General features: G+C 37.0%; 1 non-coding gene and 3 pseudogenes across 1 annotated transcript; 3 read left to right on the forward strand and 1 right to left on the reverse strand.

Moving 5' to 3' along the window:
- The first annotated feature begins 2,929 nt into the window (after positions 1 to 2,929).
- LOC149879729 (U2 spliceosomal RNA) lies at positions 2,930 to 3,016 on the forward strand (annotated as a pseudogene).
- A 5,869-nt stretch (positions 3,017 to 8,885) lies between these two features.
- On the forward strand, positions 8,886 to 9,114 carry LOC149879730 (U2 spliceosomal RNA; annotated as a pseudogene).
- A 7,358-nt stretch (positions 9,115 to 16,472) lies between these two features.
- Positions 16,473 to 16,610, forward strand: LOC149879731 (U1 spliceosomal RNA; annotated as a pseudogene).
- Positions 16,611 to 18,044: 1,434 nt separating this feature from the next.
- Positions 18,045 to 18,163, reverse strand: LOC149879732 (5S ribosomal RNA). The gene has a single exon (XR_016446577.1). It is a non-coding gene; the product is annotated as a 5S ribosomal RNA (ribosomal RNA).
- Between the last annotated feature and the right edge of the window lie 5,154 nt (positions 18,164 to 23,317).

A 23,317-nucleotide genomic window follows, 5' to 3' on the forward strand; every position in this document is an offset into this window, starting at 1 on the left:
ATAATAATAAAAGCGACTTTGAGGATGGTGAGAAAAGAAAAGAAAAGAAAGAAAAACAAACTAAAACTAGAAATATGGTAAGTAATAAAATTAAGGTAAGTAACAAAATAAACTAAGATGATTATTGTTGTTATGCACACTAATACAGCTTAAAATGTAACATTTTTGACTTATCAATATCTAGTGTTGCCACATCTTGATGTTGTTGCAGCCAGACAGCACCGTGGATTTCTTTTAATTAGAGGTGTAATCGTTTCTTGAAGGATATCTTCACATACGCGGATAAGACTTTGTCGCAACTCGTCTAGGTGGTGGATGTTGACTTCTAACACAGCGTGCCATTATGCCCCAAAGATGCTCTATTGGGTTCATATCTGGACTGCAAGCCGGCCACTCCAAAACTTGAATAGTAGCATTTTGTAAGTATTCAGTAACAACATGCGCCGTATGTGGTCTAGCATTATCTTACATAAGAAGGAATCCATCTCCCATGAACGATGCAAGAGGTACCAAAAAAGGTTTTAAAATGTCAGCTTATGTATCGTTGAGAAGTCAGAACAGACGTGTTGCTCAAATGACAGTTATCATTGAGCAACACATCTGTTCATACTAACTTTATACATACTTTTCTTTTAAAAGTGAGGTTTAGTTACAGCAAAACGTGCTGCTTATGAAAAGCTGCTACAATTTGGAAACTAAAACGGAATAAAGCCTACAAATGACGTCACAATAAACATTATTATCGACTTTGTATTTGATAAATCCGGGAAATACGTAATATTTTTCAAAATAAGTCGGAATTTATAAGTGGTGCGTTAATTTTGCGGTAAAGTGCATATCATTGAGTTTAACAACGGTGCAGTGGTTACGCGCAGTCCTACTGAAATTTTTGGTGTTGGCGTAGCGTCAAGAGCAGAAAAGGTGCTTTTAGCTTGTTTCGAAAAAAAAAAAGAAAATAAAAAAAAGGGAAACTAAACAAATTAAATCCTGTTTTATCTTCTCATACAGTAGCTGATGCCAAAACCAAGACAAGTGACAAGTTTAGAGGAGTTCACACAGTTTTTTTAACGATTTTTCAAGAATGCTTTAAGGTAATAAAAAGTACTGTGCTATTTTATTTTCAATCTTTTCACCTTATTTTGGTGTTTGTGTTTTAAAATTTGAAGCAGTTTAACCCCTATTGTTGTGCCCACTTTACTTTTTCAAGTCTTCAAATACTTAAGAATAGTTTCTGATGAAAAAATCCTTTCAAAAATAAATTTTCATTTTTAGAAGCATCAACTTTATGAAGGAGTAGTCACAAAAGACTTTCATGAGTGCAGTTACAGAGTTTGTTCTGAGTTCCTGGATTATCCAGAATGCAAGTTGCAATACTCTTTAGAGCATCCCACTCAATGAATAAGAAGTGGGAAATTCTTCTTGATTTTATTGGTGAGTGAAACAGAAATAGGATCTTTCTAAGACTTTTACCTATTTCTTTAGTTTGTTCATAGCTTTGTTTCATTTACAGTTATACTGACACAACCCCAATAAAGTAATGCTTAATTAGGTATGCTTTTCACTGGACAATCTATAGCTTCTTTGGAATGATCCCTTTAATTCGATTAAAGATATGCGATAAAATTTTAAAAAAATTACATACTCATTACATTTTGAACTGAACCTTTTGTTTGGCTTTCTCACATTATGTTTTATAGAGTTACTGCTAAAGTTAACTCAGCCTCAGGTAGCAAGTCTGATTATTGAAAATAAGTTATTGAAAGAGAATTTTGAGTGTTGTCCTGGGGCAAGGTTAAGGGTTAAGTTAGGTTAGCAGAGCATATAATATTGAAGCAGTTAAAGTTTCAAGAAAAAGGTAAGTCATGTTTCTTCGATAGTTTACCAGAACCATTTTTTAAAAGTGATAGTTTGAAAAAGTTGACCTTTAGCCAACAAGTAAACATCCTTTTAACTGACTTGGGAATTATATTTTTAAGTTTATTCTCCATCAATCCTGAGCTTCTAATTTGTACGCAAATACATTTGCAGGCTTAATTTAGGTTAGGTAATATGTTAAAAAATGTAATATTTAAAAAAAATACTTTGCTTATTGTTCCAGGTCTCATTAACTTTTACCACGCTCTGCGAGTTTGTGATTGGAAAAATGCAGATACAGTGTGCAAGGTATGTATGCTTTACCTTTGCTAACCTAATGCTGTGTCGGTTTAGTGTCATAAATTTTTTCATTTTCCATTTGTCATTTGATATTTTGTCAGTGGATGTTTTAGGTCACTTTTTAAAATTGTTTTACCTTTTTGTCAGTAAACATTTAAAGTGTTCATTTCTTGCAATAACTAAAGTATCTGAAAAATATTTTCTTGCTACTCAGTTTAAATTCTTAACTTAATTTGCACCATCCCAATTTTTAAACTTTCAAGCTTGTTTTTTTAGACTTTGTGAGGAATTACTACTTGGGAAAGGATCGAGGCTAATGACAAGCAAGTCCTCCTAAACTCTGCTGTTTCTTGGCGACCCTGGTGATGAATTAAAGTACTGTCATTACAACAGTTGAAAAGAACATTTAAATACAGAGGTTCTCAAAATGCTTTTTGACAGAGAAATCTGTCGGACGCTCATATACAGAGTTGATTTTCAGTTGTTCAACTTGGCCTTTGATCACATCTGCTGCCCAGCGTTAAATTTAAAAGCCTTTAAACGTTTTTTATGTTTTGGTTAATTGGGTTATTTTTGAAAGAAGCTTGTTATTTTTGAAAGAAGCTGGGTTAATTTTGAAAAAAAGCCCAAATGTTTTAGAGTGAAATTGATGCAGTACAAGAAAGCCATGTTTTCATCGTTGAAACTTAAAGTTACCCATCGACTTGATCATTCAAATGTCCACAAGTTTTTTCGTTGAGAGGGAGGGAGCCGGGACAAAGTCGTTGCAAAAAGTATCGCTTCTCGGCCTAATGGCTAAGATCAAGTGTAGTATCTTTTAGTGATTTTAGTAAAGTTTTAATATAGTTTATCTTGAGTTCTTTCTTATTGAGTTTTTAAAAAAATTAGTTTTACTTGCTTCGGTGGTTTATTTATGGTTTTGCATCTCGCTGCGAAGACTTAGAGACACCCCGCGTAAGAGACTATTTTCCTTCAAAACTTTTTTTCTCCTCCGCAGAGGCGAAAACGTAACTTTCTTCTGTAGCGAAGCCTTTGCTACAGAAACTTTTAAAAAACACTTACCCAAGTGAAAAACTTTAAAGATATACAGCTCGCTGTATATCTTCTTTTTTTTAATTTTTTTAAGCCGAATTTATTCGCAGAGTTTTCTCCTAGGTTTCTTTTGACAAAAACCTAGAACACTTTCTTCAGCTACCCTAGCTAAACAAAAGAAAAAGAAAAAGAAACAGCCCTAAAAAGCAAAACAAAAAAAATAAAAGCAGAGCGCAAACTTAATCAATCGCAAAAAATGGAAACTCTCAAAGTCCAATCGATTTCAAAGCTAACTACTTCTGAAACCAAAGCAGAAGGCATTTCAAATAGCCAAAAAATTGTTGAGAACGGTCAGCCACATTCTACTGACCAACAAAAAATCAAATCTGCTGACCCGAAACCTTCAAACGAAGACGCAAACAAACAAAAAAACGGGTCAGCACTTTCTTTTGCAGAGGCGCTGAAAAAGAAACAGCCCGGAACAGCACCACCACAAGACTTCCAAACAAACACAAAAGAAGCCGAAAAAAGAGCTTTAAAAGAGGAAATACACTCCCGGATCTTTCAACTAATGTCCTTTACCAAAGACCAAACCCCAAATGGAATAGAAAAAAAAGTGGGAGAAATACAAGTAGCAATCCAAAAGGTGATTGGCCCAGGATGCATAACATCCATACAATATACGGGAAGGGGCCAATACACGGTAGAACTTAAATCGAAAGAGAAAGTCCAAGAGCTAACTCTAAAGGGATTAAACATTCCGGGAGAATTACAGAAGACAACAATCAAACCGAGAAGAAACCAAGTACTATTAATCACGATCAAGACAGACGCATCGGTACTAAACCAAGAGATCTATGAAGAGCTTAAAGATTTTGGTAAGATAGTAAATATTTCTTACGGATATTACACAAGCAACAACCAAATACGAGACGGACGGAGACTCGTTCACATCATCCCGACTGTTGACGTAAGCAAAATACCTCCGACAATTAAGATAGACAACAGGCTGCACCACCTATATTTCAGGGGAAAAAACACGACACCCATACACAAACCAAGAGACACACAAGAGCTACTGGCAGACCTAGCAATTTCAGACACTGACGAAATGTCACAAGATGAGGACGAAGACGGGGAAATAGAAAAAACACAAAAACAAGAAGCAGACAAACCCCATAACATACAAAACGCAACAAACGGAGAGACGGAAAAGAAAAAACAAATGACGCTGATACCCAAACCAGCACCCAGACCCCAAACAAGCATAACGCTACCACACAAAACGGAAACCCAACCAGTACCGACAACAACAAAAAAGCAAGACAACACAAACGAAAAAAACACTGAGCTTGAACACACCAACAACGCTGACGTCACAAGACAGTCACAAAACTCGACACCGACTCCTACACCAATGGAAACAGAGCCTACGGTGACGGACACAAAAACAGACACCCAACAAAAACCTACGAAAAGAAAAAGTGTGACGACGCCAACAAAAGAAACTAAAATGAACGACATAAAAACGAAACGAAAACCTAACCGACCAGAGACCTAACTTAACCAACTACACACACGATATCTCCAAACTAAAAAATAAAAATAAAAATGACTATTACAATAAAAACAATGAATACGGCTGGTATGCGAAATCTCCAGAGAAGAAGGGAGATTTTGCATAACATACAGCAATCAGAACAACACATAACTTTTCTACAAGAGACGCACATCACGCCTGACTTGTACAGACAAACAGCTACGCTATGCACAGGCACCATACTATTCAGCTCCGGAAAACAAAACACCGACGGAACACTCATACACATAAAAGACCCTACAATCAAACCGACAAACACCGTAAACGACGTACAAGGTAAATACCAAATCACAGACATACACATTGACAAACTAGACATTACTATGATAAACGTATACGCACCATCAGGAAACACCACACAACACCAATACAAACGAAAAGAATTCTGGGAAAACCTAAAAAACATACTATGCACGCCCAGAATTCGAGACAGACATTACATACTGGCGGGGGACTTTAACGTAACACTATCAGACAAAGACAGACGTTCACCAGCACTACAAAAATACAGATGCATTTCACAACACGCACTACAAGACCTTATTTACACTTTAGACGTAGAAGACATTTACCGCACACTCCACCCAAACGAACAACAATACACACACTATCACAGCCAGACAAAGACGAGAACAAGAATAGACAGAATTTACACAAGCAAGACTCTAAGACAATACATCACAAATGCAGAACACCAACCCACCACACTTTCAGACCATTATAACGCACCGACAATCACCATAAACGTACAGCCCCAACCGAGAGGAAGGGGATACTGGATACTGAACAACACCCTACTAAATGACAAGACATACATAGACCTCATGACAAAACAAATAACCATTCAAACAGAAAAACACCCAGACTTTAGACAAATACCAGAATGGTGGGAAAATACAAAAAAACAGATAAAAGAAACAACACTGAAATACGCACACAAACGACACAAACAGAACAAAACACAAGAACTGAGACTAACGAGAAAACTGAGAAACACACTGAGAAAGGAGGAACGGAAACATCTAGACAACACCATGAGCACGAACATTAGACACAAACTCGAACATATACAGAGACGAAAAGAAGAAGCCGCACGAATACGAACAAAACAGATACGGAACATAGACGGAGAACGCCCGACGAACTACTTTTGCAATTTAGAAAAACAAAGACAGGCACACCACGAAATAACGGAACTGAGAGACAAACAAGGACAATTACAGCAAGACCCCGAACAGATACTAAACGTTATGACGGACTTTTACGAATCACTATACACCAAAGAAGACCTGAACATACAGACACAGACAGAAATACTAACCGAAACGAAGACCCCCCGACTAACAGAAACACAAAGAAAATTATGCGACGAAGACTATACAGAACAAGAAATCACAACAGCACTACAAAACATGAAAAACGAAAAGACACCAGGCACAGACGGACTGACAGCGGAGTTCTATAAAAAATTCTGGCCGCTGTTGACAAAACACTTTACAAAAATGACAAACGCAGTACTGGACCGATCTTACTTAACACAATCACAAAGAGACGCTCTAATCACATGCATATACAAAAAAGGAGACAGAACAGACATAACAAACTGGCGACCTATCTCCCTACTGAACATAGACTACAAACTCATCACAAAGACAATGACGAACAGAATAAAAAATACATTACCACACATCATCAGCCAATACCAGACTGCATGCATCCCACACAGACAAATACACATGAACCTACTGTACACCAGAGACATTATAAAAATAGCAAACATCGAAGACATGAGAAACACAGCAATCATATCCATCGACCAAATAAAAGCATTCGACAGAGTAGACTGGACGTACCTTTTCAAAACACTGACGAAATACAACTACGGACCCAAGACTATACGAAACATAAAAACGCTATACACAAACATATCCACAAAAATAAAAACAAACGGACACATCTCACGACCGTTTTACCCGACAAGAGGGGTAAGACAAGGATGCCCTCTATCCATGACACTTTACATACTACAGGCAGACATACTAATACAAAACATAACACAAAACAAACACATAAAAGGCATAAAGACAAACTACAACGAAACAAAGGTAACAGCATACGCGGACGACACACTCTTCTACATCACGAAACTGAAATCCTTACAGAACCTAGACAAAACCCTACACAGATTCGAAACCGCTACCGGACAGAAACTCAACAGAGACAAATGCCAAGGACTGTGGATAGGACAAAACAAAGACAAAAAAACCGGACCGCTTGGCTTCGACTGGACAGAAAACAAAATACGCACACTAGGCCTGACTTTCCCCAATGACGGAACAGACGACATAACAGAAAACTGGAACAGATGTACACACAAATTCAAAAAACAAATACAAGACTGGAAGAGACAAAATCTGAGTATTAAGGGAAAAATCACAGTGGTGAACACCTTAATACTCAGCAAACTATGGCACACTCTACAAATACTACCGACACCAAACAAAAAACAGATTGACAAGACCATGACACCGATATACGACTTTATATGGAACAACGCGAAAACAAGAATCAACAAAACACAGCTACATCAGACAATACGCAACGGAGGACAAAACCTAATAGACATAAACACAAAAGCACAGACACTACAAACAAAATGGACGATCAAAATACTCACACACAATACACACATGCCATGGACAGACACAGCAATACACTTTTTAAACAGATACCGGAACGCAAGACAAAACAAATACACGCTATACACAGCCACCACACCCAACGAAAAACCCCCTATACCCAAAACATACAGAGACTTAATACACAACTGGGAGACATTTACCAAAGACATAAAAGTACAAGACGACACACTCGAAGCCATACTGAACCAACCGCTATACTATAACCCCCTACTGCCAACAAAACCCACTACAGAAAACCCGTTCCCCCCCCTACCGAGACCCACAAAACACACAAAAACGCAAGACATACAAATAATAGCAGACTTGTGTAACTTATCGACACCAGGACTACTCACAGCAGACAAACTAGAAATACCACACAAAACACTAACAGAAATAACAAAACGGATACCGACCACATGGATGCACAAACTGAACACAGAAACACCAAATTACACATATCGCAAATACATCCCATCCATCCACATAGAAAACAAAAACAGAAAACTGACACAGATAACGAACAAACAAATATACCACAGAATACTGACATCAAAAATGACACCCCCCGACAGACATATAAAATGGAACAGAAAACTCCCACCCGGACAAACGCCCATAACAAAACGAGACTGGGACAGAAAATTTCAAAAACTACAAGACAGAAACCTATATAACAAAGCCAACGAAATACAATACAAATACATACACAGAAAACTCCCATCACTCAACACTATGCACAAATGGAACAAAAACATAGACAAAACATGCAAACGATGCGACAAAAACGAAACGGAAACATTGCAACACTGGTTCTACTACTGCCCAGACACACAGAAAATATGCATACAAATCATAAACATACTGAACACCATATACCCAAACGACAAATACAGCAATACCCTAAAATTTTTTCTTATGGGTATTGCAACCGCACAAGACAGAAGTATAGGCGACACATGCATAGACACCTTTTACGAAACAATACAACACACACGAAACGCACTGATTTTCGAAAACAAAAAACTAAACGCTCCACTGCACTTTCACACGCTACTAATAAAGAGACTGAGAACAGAAATAAAGACAGAAAACAAAAATCAAAACACTTACAAAACCGCTATTAAAATTTGCGACGAAAACATCAAAAAACATTACAAAAACACAACAACACAAAACAACATAACCCTCGACAAATAATATCCGTAATATATAAAATGTAAATAATGTAAATAAAAAAAAAAAAAAAAAAAAAAAAAAAAAAAAAAAAAAAAAAAAAAAACTTGACTAAGTAAAAAAAAAAAAAAAAAAAAAAAAAAAAAAAAAAAAAAAAAAAAAAATATTATATAGCAAAAAATCAAATAAAAAATATATACGATTGTAAATAAATTTATCACGAAATTGTAAATATGTAAATTATACCGTCCACAGCTGCCCATGGCTGATGTGACGTAAAAGGAAATAAAAAAAAAAAAAAAAGATCAAGTGTAGTATCTGTTCTTATCAGTTTAATATCTGGTACGCCGGCATAGTCCGGCTCATATATTAATCTGATTTTTGGCATTTGGTCAAGGGATCGTAGGTTTACCTCGCCCTGACCGCGGGTTGCCTCGGCGTTGCACTACTGCTGAGCGCGGCCCATACTATAGAGAAGGAAAAAAAAAAAGCAAACAAACGGGACGATGCGGTGTGCAATCGAAAACCCACAATTGAGAAGATTGGGGCACGTCCGAGGCTGCCCACACAACGGGAAAAGCATACTTACCTGACGGGGAAGTAAACCTGATCAACATTGGTCTTTTTTCTTCCGCCAGGCAAAAGATAAGAGCTATCATCATCGTAAACTACTCTCGCTGATTTTCTTCTTTCCGAAACTTCAAGAGAAATGGCTTCGTACGCCGAAACTACGAAACTTGGAGGAGCGACTTCACGTTTGAGCAAAGTGGTGGATTTCAATGTCTCCATGGATCCCGCTGAGGCTTTTAACCGAAAGTATATCGAAAATAGAGCTAAAGAACTAAACGAAAAAATTCAAGATATAGTAGGAAAAGGTAAAATATCCAGCCTCTTATACACAAACAGGGGAAACTGGATTGTAGATTTTCATAGAACTGAAGATGCTGACGCTTTTTTAAACCACGATTTCTACATCAGTAATTGTAACAAACACATCCCGAAAAGAAGACGCACAGAACAGGGATTCCTCATTACCGTAAAGTGCGATCCGCTAATTGAGGACAAACAAATTCTAGAACAAATGGTGCCCTTTATCGAAGAAACTTATAGCATCACGCACACCACCTATGACTTTGACAAAAGCGTAAAAGACGGGAGAAGACTTTTCAGAGTAAAACTAAAAGTCCAGCTAGAGAAAGTACCACACCATATTGAAATCGAGGGGATGCGTATTGCGCTGCATTTCGCTGGAAAGTCTTTCTTTTGCAGAGTATGCGGCAACGCACACCCCCCTAACACCAGGTGTACTGCTCCATCAAATGAAGCAACAATAGCTGCTCATGTATCACAAATATCACAAATACAAAAGGCGGTGGCTCTAGCCCATACAGAAAATCCAAAAAATGAGGAAAACACAACCCCCTCAAATGAAACCACTACCATAGAAGTTAAAAACAAACATGAACCACCCACAAAAACAACAAAAAAAGAAGAAACTACCAAAACAGAACAGAAAAGTGAACCGAAACAAAAGAAAAAAGATTTTGTTGAAATAGACTTTGATGTTGTATCAGATGAAGGTCTCCTAAACTTTGTGAGATCAGCAAATGACAAAATGAACCAAAGAAACAGGGACAGGGAATATAAAGAGAGCGAAAGGCGAGTCGAATTACAGAAAGAGAAAGAGAACACGACAGAAAACGACGAAACGAATGCAGAAAAATGGAAGAAAGTTGAGAAAATAATAAAAAGAAGCGCCCCACCACAAACACCACAAAAAGCGGATGTAAAAAAGAAACATCTAAATCAAAAAACACTCAACCAATCGATCGGGTGAGAAAACTTTATAAATTTTTTTTTTATTATCTCAGCGATCATACTTAGTGCGCCTTCTCTTTCCTTCTTTTTTCTTTTTATGTATTTTTTTTTTTTTTTTTTTTTTTTTTTTTTTTTTTTTTTTTTTTTTGTGTGTTTCTTATACTTTTTTATATCAAAAAAACAATAGAGATAGACGACCCATCAGGTCGACGGTACTCACCTGTTAAAAATGAGCAGCGTAAAAATTTATTCAGCAAACGTTTCTGGTTTAAAAAACGAATTTAAAAGAAAAACTGTACTGAAAAACTTTAAAAAACTTAAAAGCGATTTTATTTTCATCCAAGAAACTCACCTTAATCAAAAAGAAAATCTACATATGGCAACAGAATGGAACGCCTCTGCGTTCTTTTCTGCTGGTGGCGAGAGAACACGCGGCACCGCAATTCTATGCGCTAATTACCTCAATGAAATTTTCTTTGAGCATGCTGATGTAAATGGCAATTTCAACATTCTGGCTACTAGAACAAAGGAACAAAAATTCCTCTTAATAAATATCTACGCCACATCTGGTCATACAAAACTACAACAAAACGAAAGAAAAAATATTTTTCAAAAAATAATAAAACTATTACAAAGTTTTGATCTGAGCGAGTATTTAGTCGTCTGTGGAGGAGATTTTAACATGGTTCTTGACGAGGCCGATAGATATCCAAAACTCTATAGAAAAACGTGCGGCTCGTCACAGAGCCTAAAAAACCTCCTAAACAGATTCGACCTCGAAGATATGTGGCGTACCTTTAACATCACCAAAGAGGAATTTACTTACAGATCTACTAACAACGTGACGCATTCTAGGCTAGACAGACTTTACATCAGCAAAAGCGCAAGGCAATATGTAACAACTAGCCACGTGCCGGCGACGTTCTCTGACCACTATAATGCCATAACTGCGAAAATAACACTACAAAAAGTTGATTTCGGAAAGGAAATTTGGATCCTAAATAACAAACATTTGAAAAATGAAAACTATCAGTCGCAACTTAAAAACCTCCTTTCAAAAGAAATTGAACAAAAAAACAGTTTTGAAAACATCACCGACTGGTGGGAAGCGCTCAAAAAAGCAATTAAAAACCATGCTCAAGCTTACAGCAAAATAGAAGCAAAAAACAAAAGAAAAGAAGAATACAAACTAAGAAAAAAATTAAAAAACGCACAAAAAAAGATGCATAAAAACACCAACATGGTAATTCTTTGTAGAGAACTAAAAAACAAATTAGAATATTTTGAAAAAAATAGAGCGATAGGAGCTGCGATACGCGCAAGAATTAAATGGAGATATCAAGGCGAAAAATGCAACAAATATTTCTTAAATCTCGAAAAAAACAAATTAGCAAAATCCGTCATTACCGAAATTAATTCGGAAGCCGGAGAAACAAAAACACACTCCCGCGACATTATTGCTGAATTCGAGAATTTCTATAAAAAACTTTATAATACCGAAGAGAGAGACCTCTCAAGCCAAAAGCATTTTTTCCAAAATACTGAATCCAAAAAAATATCAAAAAACAACAAAAAAATTCTCCAAAAACCGATAGAACTTTTTGAAATAAAAAAAGCGATAATAGAACTGGAGAACAATAAATCTCCGGGATCCGATGGACTAACCGCGGAGTTTTACAAAGCCGGCTTTCCCCTTTTGGGGGAAGCGATGCTTGCTTTGTACAACTCCGTCCTAAAACACGGCGAAATGACGGAGTCACAAAAACAAGCTATAATTATATGCCTCTACAAAAAAGGAGAAAAAAAAGATATTAATAACTGGAGACCGATATCTCTCCTGAACACTGATTATAAAATACTGTCGAAGGTCCTGGCCAACAGGTTGAGACATGTCCTCCCGCAAATAATTAGCGAATGCCAGACGGCATGTATCCCGGACAGGACCATCTATGACAACCTCAGTTACACAAGAGATATCATAAAAATAGCCCATGAAAACAAAATGAACGCCTCGATAATCTCCATAGACCAGGTGAAGGCCTTCGACAGGGTGGATCGTATTTTTTTATTTGATAGCCTACGATTTTTCGGCTTCGGTTTTTTATTTACTAATTTTATAAAAACGCTTTATTACGACATATCCGCGCGCGTTAAAATAAACGGTTTTCTTTCCCAAAATATCAAAGTAATCAGAGGAGTAAGACAAGGTTGTCCCCTTTCAATGATGCTTTACAACATCCAAGCTGAAATTTTTGCGGGCTATATAAGAAAAAACCCAAAAATAAAAGGAATTATGATTAACAAAAATGAAACAAAAATACTTCAATATGCTGACGACACCAACTTCTACTTGACCGGAGACGACTCAATTACCGAACTTGGACACGCACTAGACATTAATTACAGAGCTACTGGAACAAAACTGAACCGCGACAAATGCCAAGGACTGTGGTTAGGTACCAACATCACTCAAAACAAGGAGGACTACCTAGGCTTCGAGTGGGGAGATCCCTGCTTCAGGAGCTTAGGAGTTCTCTTTTCCAACAACAATGAGTACAGCGCCCACAAACAGTGGAGGGAAGAGGTAGGCAAAGTTCGAGAGAAAATCCTCAAATGGTCGAGGGTTAAACTCTCCTTTAAGGGCAAGGCGCTAATTATAAACCAGTCGCTACTCAGCGGCATGTGGCACCTTGCCTTTACCCTACCTCTACCCTGCCAAAAACTTATTACTAACCTCGAAAACATCATTCAAAACTATTTGTGGGACAACAAAAATATCAAAACAAACAAAAACATCTCAAAACTGCCGATTGAAAAGGGTGGACTCAAAATAATAAACATCAGCGAAAAACTCAAATCCATTCAAGCGAGCTGGGTGTCCAAACTTTTCAACGGCAAAAACACAGGACCTTGGCGCGACACAGCCGAACACATACTAAACAAATACAGAAACGCCGGTCAGGGAAACCTAGTTTTTCTGACCACACACTCAGACGCGACCCTCAAGACCTTACCTCTATACTACAGACAAATGATCAATGACTGGACCGAACTGACAAAATACCAAACGCATAAACACCTCACCATAGAACAAATACTGAGACAACCCATCTTCTACAACCCACATATACGCAAACAAAACAAAACTCTAACACCGACAAACAACGCAAAACGAAACGAACTGATAAAACTGGCCGACATTTCCAACGTATTCAGACCGGGCTTCCTTGACAACAGACTGATAAATCTAACCGAAAACGAACTCAAACAAATCACATCCTCCCTCCCCCCCGACTGGAAACACAAAATCGAAAACGAACATCAAAACTACGACCACAACAAAGCCGACCTGACTTTAACGGTGTCGAATAACTCAAAAATAAACATTCAAAATTTAAAACCCAAAACCATCTATAAAATTCTAATGGAAAAAGAAGTTGCAAAAACAAAAACACATTTTTTAAAATGGAATAAAATTTTCAAAGAAAACATGCTCAACACTACCGAAATGGAGTGGGAAAAACTTTTCTATAAAATACACAAAAGCCAAAAGAACAATAAAGCGAGCGAAATTAAATATAAAGCCATTCATTTTGCATTGCCCACAAACGCAATTTTTAAAAAAAGAGGCTACGTCAGTGACGACCTATGCCCGCAATGTATGAAAGAAAGCGAAAATCTACCGCACATGTTGTTCAACTGTGAAAAGGTGCAACCTTTAATAAAATACGCAGTCTCTTTTTTAAACATTTTGTATCCCAAAACCGAACCTTTTAAAAATACTTTTAAACTCTTTTTATTTGGACCTAATGATAGCGCGCATGAATATAAATTTGGTAACTTTATTTTTAATGAACTTTTCTTCCACATATATTGTAATAGAATGAGAGCACATCATGAGCGAACCACTGTCTCGAAAGAGAACCTCCTAAAAGAATTTGAAGGGAAACTTAAAAAAATAATAAATACTGAATACCAAATAGCAAAAGAAAGTAACACTTTAGAGGAATTTTTCAAAGAAACAAAAAACATTTGGAACGATGAAAATAAACTAGAAATAAAATTGAAACTGAGTAGTTTTTTGCGATGATCTTAAAAAGCTCTTATTCGTTGAAACCTTTTCGTTTTTCTTTTTTCTTTTTTTCCTTTTTACTTTTGGTTTTGGCCTTTTACTTTTTATTTTTTTATTTTGAATTTTTTTGGCCATGTTCTGTTCGCCGTCATGATTGCCACGAGTTTATTTTTTTTTAATTTCTTTAACTTTGTTAACGAACACTCGTGTAAATCATGACTAGGGTCCGCAAGGCAACTAGCTGGAGGACCCGAAATAAAAATCATAATATCTGATCAACATGGGTCTTTTTTTCTTCTCCTCAGGCTGAAGATCACAGCAGAGAATTACTAACTAGCGACCATCAAGAAAACTCATCTCGAATATGTCTTCATATGCCGAAGCTACAAAGAAACATCAAGCCTCGCGAGTGGAAAAAATAGTCGACATCAACATATTTATGGACCCTTCTGAATCTCAAAACCGCAAATACATTGAAACTCGTGCGAAAGAAATTAATGACGAGATCCACCGAATAATCGGCAGAGGAAAGGTTTCGAGCCTTACCCATAGAAGCAAAGGCCACTGGATCATAGAGTTCTATCAGACGATCGACGCTGATGCTTTTATAAATTCAGATCTGAAAATTAGTAACCATAACAGGACCATATCGAAAAAAAGAAGAACCGAAATTGGATTTTTGATTACATTTAAATGCGATCCGCTAATCAACGATGAAGAGCTACTCGAAGCATTAGACCCTTTTGTAGATGAAATATACACCATTACACACACAACCTACGATTTCGACAAAAGCCTCAGAGATGGCAGGAGACTTTTTCGAGTTAAACTCAAAGTACCGTTAAAAGACCTACCGCACTTCATAGAAATTGGGGGCGTGCGAGTCGCGATGCACTTCGCTGGAAAGTCCTTCCTGTGCGGAGTGTGCAAGAACTCGCATCCCCCGAATGCTAGATGCACAGAAATGAAAAAAAATGACGCCGAGATGAATAAAAACACAGAACCAACTAGTGACGAAGAAGAATCACCTAAGGAAAAAAATAATATCAGAGTGACCACCCAACCAGTAAATTTAAATGATTCTACTTTAGAAAAGAACACTATAACTTCGAACTCACAAAATAACATCCAAACAAATATCGAGGAAAAAGAACTTATCACCGACGAATATATATTTGACTTAATGAAGAAAGTGACCGCCACTGAAATAAACGAAGAATTTCAAGAAGAACTAAGAAGCCTACCATACGATATCCGTTGTTTATTAGTTGAAAAGCTTAATGAGTTAACCCAGAGCAGAAATTTAGATATAAGTGAAAAGGAGACAGAGTTCACTTTAGTAAAATCAAAAACAGAAATTAGGAAAGAAAAAAGACAACAAAAAGAAAGCGACGAGAAAACTACAAATAAAAGGAGCGGACCGCCTCCGACTCCAAGGAAAAAAGACATCAAGAGAATTAACACTTCTTAATGAAAGAAAATTAAAAACACTAAACATTTAATTTTAGTCAAATTTATTTCAAATTTTTATTTTTTAAACGCTATATTGTTAAAACATTATTTTCTATATAACCAAAGGAGGAGATAAAAACACGCGAACAACGCTCCATATAAGGCAATAATTTCTCAATGAAATTCGAATTCCAAAAAATAAGCAAATTTGAGACGCTTTTTTGAAGTAATCAACTCTGCTCTCCATTTGAAACTTTTAAACTTTTTCATTTCCTTTTTTTAGAATATTTTCTTTTGGTTACTTTTTCTGGCCTTTTTTTTTCACTTTTTCTTTTATTTTTTTGAGGCCACTTTTTGTTCGCGTCATGATAGTCACGAGATTATATATTTTTCATTTTTTTAATATTGTAAACGGAAACTCGTGTATATCATGACTAGGGTCCGCAAGGCAACTAGCTGGAGGACCCGAAATAAAAATCATAATATCTGATCAACATGGGGCTTCTTCCAGGGTGAGGCTCTTGCATTGCACTTCGCCTGGGCTGACCCCTGCGATTACCGCTAACGTCGGTAACTCGACCGTACAATTTCTGGTAGTGGGGGCCTGCGTTCGCGCTCGCCCCCTCCTCTAACGACTTAAAAAAAAAACCTCTCCTCTCACCCCTAAGAGTCTACTGCATATTTTGAGAGGCGCATACAAAGTCTGCTATAAGTGCAAATAAATTTTATTTATTTCAAAAGTTGTTGTTTTTTTTTTTTTTGTTTTTTTTTTTTTTTGTACAAAATCAATAAAAATCTAAGAATCGCAAAGAGGCAACCAAATAAGCATAGGAGCGACGAGAATCGTTTCAACGTGACAACCAGCAAGCGTGATCGACCGGTTACAATCCCGGAAATCACTCGACGGCGGAACAAAATGTGACAGTCACAACAGTGAAAACGAGTCGCTGTAATAAAAAACAATGACGATAATAATAGTTAAAATAACAAACAGTAGCAATAAGAAAATCGATATCAATAGTGACAACGAAAATAATGACAACGATGAAGATAACAATAACGACAATAACAAAAATTAACGATAGCATCGATAAACTAACGATAATAGTAATACTGACAATAGCAACGACCACAAAAAAATAAGCATTAGCAATAACGATCTAACAGTAACAATAGTAACAACAACAGCAGCAGCAACAGTAACAACAATTGTCAACCATTTATGCATATCGCATATTGGATTCTGGTGCGGTGAAATGCATTCTTTTACTACCGTTCATTATTTTCATGAAAACAGCTCTGATTCCTACGTGTTGATCTTAGAAAGAAACGACAACGACCGAAACATTTTGGCAAGTTGACACGTCAATACGCAACGTTGCCAGAGATACGTAACGACGATTGACGAATCTTACAAATTTTTGCTCTTCAAAGCTAGTTTTGCAGTCTTTTCGTCATTTCGACAAAACTAGGGAACATTGACATCGTGCAACTTTAGACTTGCGAGGGTTTCTTTCATGGCCGCCGAGAGGACGGGGAAGATTCCCGGGTATCCCCGTGTATCTACAAACGATATTTTAAAAATCATTTTTTTAAAAGATTTAAATAGTTTTGACTTTTAAAAGATTTCATTAACTTTCGTTTTTAATTTTTAATGACTAGAGCACACTTCTATTGGTCCTGGGTATGTAATTGATCACAACGAGGGCCCCTTAAGAAAACTTCCCCTGGGCCCTCGTTGACTATGGTGGCTATAGTCCCTTTAACCGTTGCCCTTGTTGTTCAGCATCAAAACTAGCTTTCTGGCTTTTGTGCGAGGAAAAAGAGCGCCATTTTCTTTCCCTCAGAGATGCGGAGACGGAAGAAGCGCCCTCACACACCTTTCGACCAGTCGCTCCCCTTTCAATCGACACCACCCAGGCAGGGCCGTGTTTATGCATATTCTTTTGCAGGGGATGAGTTCTGTGTATCTTAGAGTCAACTGAAAAAGCAGATTTTGTAAAGAAAAGGGAGTCCCCTTTGGCGACTTTTTTTTTTTTTTTTCGTAAACGGTTGCAAAAGCCTACGGCACCAGGAGTTCCCAGGCGGTCACCCATCCAAGTACTACCCTGGCCCGACGATGCTTAACTTCCGTGATCGGACGAGAACGGGTGTATTCACCGTGGTATGGTCGTAGGCAATAGTGTACGGCTTTAATTTAAAATTTAAAGTTTCTAACGCCTTAACAATAATTTTTAACGGATGTGTGGCTATGAAAATAGCCTTTTGTGTTGTTTATACCGCCGTTTACTGGGCTGCTGGCTTTGGAACCTTCTCGTTCTTTTTGGGAAGCAACACAGCTTGAATGTTTGGCAACACACCGCCGCTCGCAATTGTAACACCTGACAACAACTTGTTTAACTCTTCGTCGTTGCGAACAGCTAGCTGTAAGTGACGAGGAATGATCCTGGCTTTTTTGTTATCGCGTGCAGCATTACCAGCTAACTCTAAGATTTCGGCGGAGAGGTATTCCAAAACTGCAGCTAAGTAGACCGGTGCGCCTGAACCGATGCGATTGGCGTAATGCCCTTTGCGCAAAAATCGGTGAACGCGACCAACAGGAAACTGAAGACCCGCTCTAAAAGATCGAGTTTTTGCCTTGGCCTTAGCTTTTCCTCCTTTTCCACGTCCTGACATTTTATTTTCTAACACAAGCAGAGACAGACAGACGGACCAGAGATCTCGTGCGCCTTTTTTTTATTTTAAACAGCAAAAAGTTTGCTATTCTTATCAAAATAGAGTGGTCTCAAAGTCAACCTTTTTTTAACCAATAGTAAAAAAGAAATAAACGATGCTCAAACAACTTAATCTTTTAAGAACCAATAGAAGTGCATATGACGCAAGAGTTTTCAAGTTGGAGGCTACAACTTTATCTTAAATTAAATCCAGTTGCAATGCAATGAAAACAAACGAAAAGAATTTTTACTGTTAGGCCCGTCGAAATGTCAGACGCACAAAAAACCGGAGGAAAACAAGCGCCAAAGGTGGCGAAAAAAGGCGAGAAGCGCGCCGGTAAGAAAGGTGGTAAAATCGCTGGAACTGGTGACAAGAAGCGCAAGAGAAAGAGACGAGAGTCTTATGCCATTTACATTTACAACGTCCTGAAGCAAGTTCACCCTGATGTCGGTGTTTCTTCTAAAGCAATGAGCATCATGAATTCTTTCGTGAACGACATTTTCGAAAGAATTGCTTCTGAAGCTTCGCGGCTCGCCCTTCAAAATAAGAAATCTACGATCTCTTCGCGTGAAATTCAAACCGCCGTGCGCCTTTTACTTCCCGGTGAACTTGCTAAACACGCAGTGAGCGAAGGCACCAAGGCTGTTACCAAGTACACCAGCAGTAAGTAGATCAAAATCCGCTCAAACGGCTATTTTTATAGCCACGCATCTTTTAAAAACATTAGACGCATTAACGAAATAGGTTCAAATGAAAATATCTGTTGCAATCGCTATATTTAATTGTGCAAACAATGCCAAGTGCAGAATAGCTAAACTAGCTGCTAAAATAAAACACTTAAACTGCTGCATCCGTCCTAGGCTATGAACAACTTAAAACCTTTTTTTTTCTTCTTCAAAATTGCTCTCAAACTCCCCTTTTCTAGAATATACATCGACCTAAAAAGCACGGAGCAGTTACCGGTGAGGTTACTGTGACTTTCAAACTCAATTAGTGTAATTGTTACTACCTGACAAAGTCCTAAATGCCGCGCAACGTTTTAAAGAAATGTGTACCTATGAAAATAGCCGTTTGATGAAGGATTGAGCAGTACAGGTTATTTCTTGTCCACTTTTGCGGTGGCACTCTTTGCAGCGACTTTCTTCTTAGGTGCTGTTTCAGCTTTCTTTACCGCGGGTTTTTTAGCAACCGGTAGCTTGGCGCTCCTTTTTAACTGGAGCGCATGAAATAGCACCAGCGCGACTAATCTTAGTGAGAGCAGTTCTACTTTTGAAAGTGTATGAGCAACGCTGGCTTCTAAAAATCCATTAGTCGATTGTCGCTATACCTATGCTGCCACGCAAACTCAATAGTGGTGGGGATCACAAACACGCAAGATAGTACGACTGCAAGAATATTTAATGCGTTGGCAAAGTGTTCAAAGTATTCAAATGTTGTCAGCAAAATTGTTACATCAACGGGTAAAGAAAACTGACGTTCTGTAAAGCTATCAAAATGTATCAAGGTGTAGAAAAAGTCTAATTAAAACAGTTAATAGTACCGCTGTCATTTTGTAGATGATTTTTTATGGATTATGTTAGTTATGGAAAAATAATTGGTGCATGAAAGGGTCAATGGGATAGTTACGAAACTACAAATGTTGTTAATGTTTGTAAGAAAATAAGACCGAGGAAGTAGACACAGTGTAATATCGTCAGTACAAATCATAATCTGATCACAATCGGAAAAAAAAAGAAGAAGAAGAATACAGTTTTGTTTGTAAATTTTTTTTTAATGACTCATAAAAAGGCTTGGGTACTAGTGATAACCCACAAGCTCTAAAATATCTAAAAAGATGCACTGTCTTCCGACCAGAGTTTCGGCACGGAAAAAACACATACTACAATTTAGTCACTGTGTATTAAGGTATGCATCAAATACTTGCCAATCGCATTTCGTTCATTTCGGGGTTTCGGGAAGGGGAATGATAAAAAAAAAAAAGAAAGAATTCGCAACTGAGCGTCCGCGGTGCACCCATCTTACTAGGCTGCGCGAGTAAGCAGAAACCGTTACTATGCTCTTAGCTAAACCAATGATATTTATACTAACTAGATGTAAAACTTCAAATAAATTTCGTAAGAAATTGTGAAGCAAGTTTTTTAAGTTTTTAAAGCCGGTAGCCTCTTTATTTAAACTGACAATAATTCGTTTGTTTTAATCGATGTTTTTATGATTCTGGCTGGCAAAAAAAAACTTGCTTGGCAAAAAAATATGCTTCACTGCGAAAGCGCGAGTTAAATATCTAGTTAATATACACTTAACCGCAAAATTAACGCACCACATACATTTCGATTTATTTTAATTGTGGTCATATATTTTGACAAACGTGTTAAGAATAGAACACATGAACACAGTTATTTCGATGATAATAATAAAAGCGACTTTGAGGATGGTGAGAAAAGAAAAGAAAAGAAAGAAAAACAAACTAAAACTAGAAATATGGTAAGTAATAAAATTAAGGTAAGTAACAAAATAAACTAAGATGATTATTGTTGTTATGCACACTAATACAGCTTAAAATGTAACATTTTTGACTTATCAATATCTAGTGTTGCCACATCTTGATGTTGTTGCAGCCAGACAGCACCGTGGATTTCTTTTAATTAGAGGTGTAATCGTTTCTTGAAGGATATCTTCACATACGCGGATAAGACTTTGTCGCAACTCGTCTAGGTGGTGGATGTTGACTTCTAACACAGCGTGCCATTATGCCCCAAAGATGCTCTATTGGGTTCATATCTGGACTGCAAGCCGGCCACTCCAAAACTTGAATAGTAGCATTTTGTAAGTATTCAGTAACAACATGCGCCGTATGTGGTCTAGCATTATCTTACATAAGAAGGAATCCATCTCCCATGAACGATGCAAGAGGTACCAAAAAAGGTTTTAAAATGTCAGCTTATGTATCGTTGAGAAGTCAGAACAGACGTGTTGCTCAAATGACAGTTATCATTGAGCAACACATCTGTTCATACTAACTTTATACATACTTTTCTTTTAAAAGTGAGGTTTAGTTACAGCAAAACGTGCTGCTTATGAAAAGCTGCTACAATTTGGAAACTAAAACGGAATAAAGCCTACAAATGACGTCACAATAAACATTATTATCGACTTTGTATTTGATAAATCCGGGAAATACGTAATATTTTTCAAAATAAGTCGGAATTTATAAGTGGTGCGTTAATTTTGCGGTAAAGTGCATATCATTGAGTTTAACAACGGTGCAGTGGTTACGCGCAGTCCTACTGAAATTTTTGGTGTTGGCGTAGCGTCAAGAGCAGAAAAGGTGCTTTTAGCTTGTTTCGAAAAAAAAAAAGAAAATAAAAAAAAGGGAAACTAAACAAATTAAATCCTGTTTTATCTTCTCATACAGTAGCTGATGCCAAAACCAAGACAAGTGACAAGTTTAGAGGAGTTCACACAGTTTTTTTAACGATTTTTCAAGAATGCTTTAAGGTAATAAAAAGTACTGTGCTATTTTATTTTCAATCTTTTCACCTTATTTTGGTGTTTGTGTTTTAAAATTTGAAGCAGTTTAACCCCTATTGTTGTGCCCACTTTACTTTTTCAAGTCTTCAAATACTTAAGAATAGTTTCTGATGAAAAAATCCTTTCAAAAATAAATTTTCATTTTTAGAAGCATCAACTTTATGAAGGAGTAGTCACAAAAGACTTTCATGAGTGCAGTTACAGAGTTTGTTCTGAGTTCCTGGATTATCCAGAATGCAAGTTGCAATACTCTTTAGAGCATCCCACTCAATGAATAAGAAGTGGGAAATTCTTCTTGATTTTATTGGTGAGTGAAACAGAAATAGGATCTTTCTAAGACTTTTACCTATTTCTTTAGTTTGTTCATAGCTTTGTTTCATTTACAGTTATACTGACACAACCCCAATAAAGTAATGCTTAATTAGGTATGCTTTTCACTGGACAATCTATAGCTTCTTTGGAATGATCCCTTTAATTCGATTAAAGATATGCGATAAAATTTTAAAAAAATTACATACTCATTACATTTTGAACTGAACCTTTTGTTTGGCTTTCTCACATTATGTTTTATAGAGTTACTGCTAAAGTTAACTCAGCCTCAGGTAGCAAGTCTGATTATTGAAAATAAGTTATTGAAAGAGAATTTTGAGTGTTGTCCTGGGGCAAGGTTAAGGGTTAAGTTAGGTTAGCAGAGCATATAATATTGAAGCAGTTAAAGTTTCAAGAAAAAGGTAAGTCATGTTTCTTCGATAGTTTACCAGAACCATTTTTTAAAAGTGATAGTTTGAAAAAGTTGACCTTTAGCCAACAAGTAAACATCCTTTTAACTGACTTGGGAATTATATTTTTAAGTTTATTCTCCATCAATCCTGAGCTTCTAATTTGTACGCAAATACATTTGCAGGCTTAATTTAGGTTAGGTAATATGTTAAAAAATGTAATATTTAAAAAAAATACTTTGCTTATTGTTCCAGGTCTCATTAACTTTTACCACGCTCTGCGAGTTTGTGATTGGAAAAATGCAGATACAGTGTGCAAGGTATGTATGCTTTACCTTTGCTAACCTAATGCTGTGTCGGTTTAGTGTCA

This window comes from Hydra viridissima, unplaced genomic scaffold (assembly GCF_058129835.1).
Source record: "Hydra viridissima isolate aposymbiotic clone 2 unplaced genomic scaffold, HvirCarnegie_v1 scaffold_13, whole genome shotgun sequence".
NCBI classification, from domain to species: Eukaryota; Metazoa; Cnidaria; class Hydrozoa; order Anthoathecata; family Hydridae; genus Hydra; species Hydra viridissima.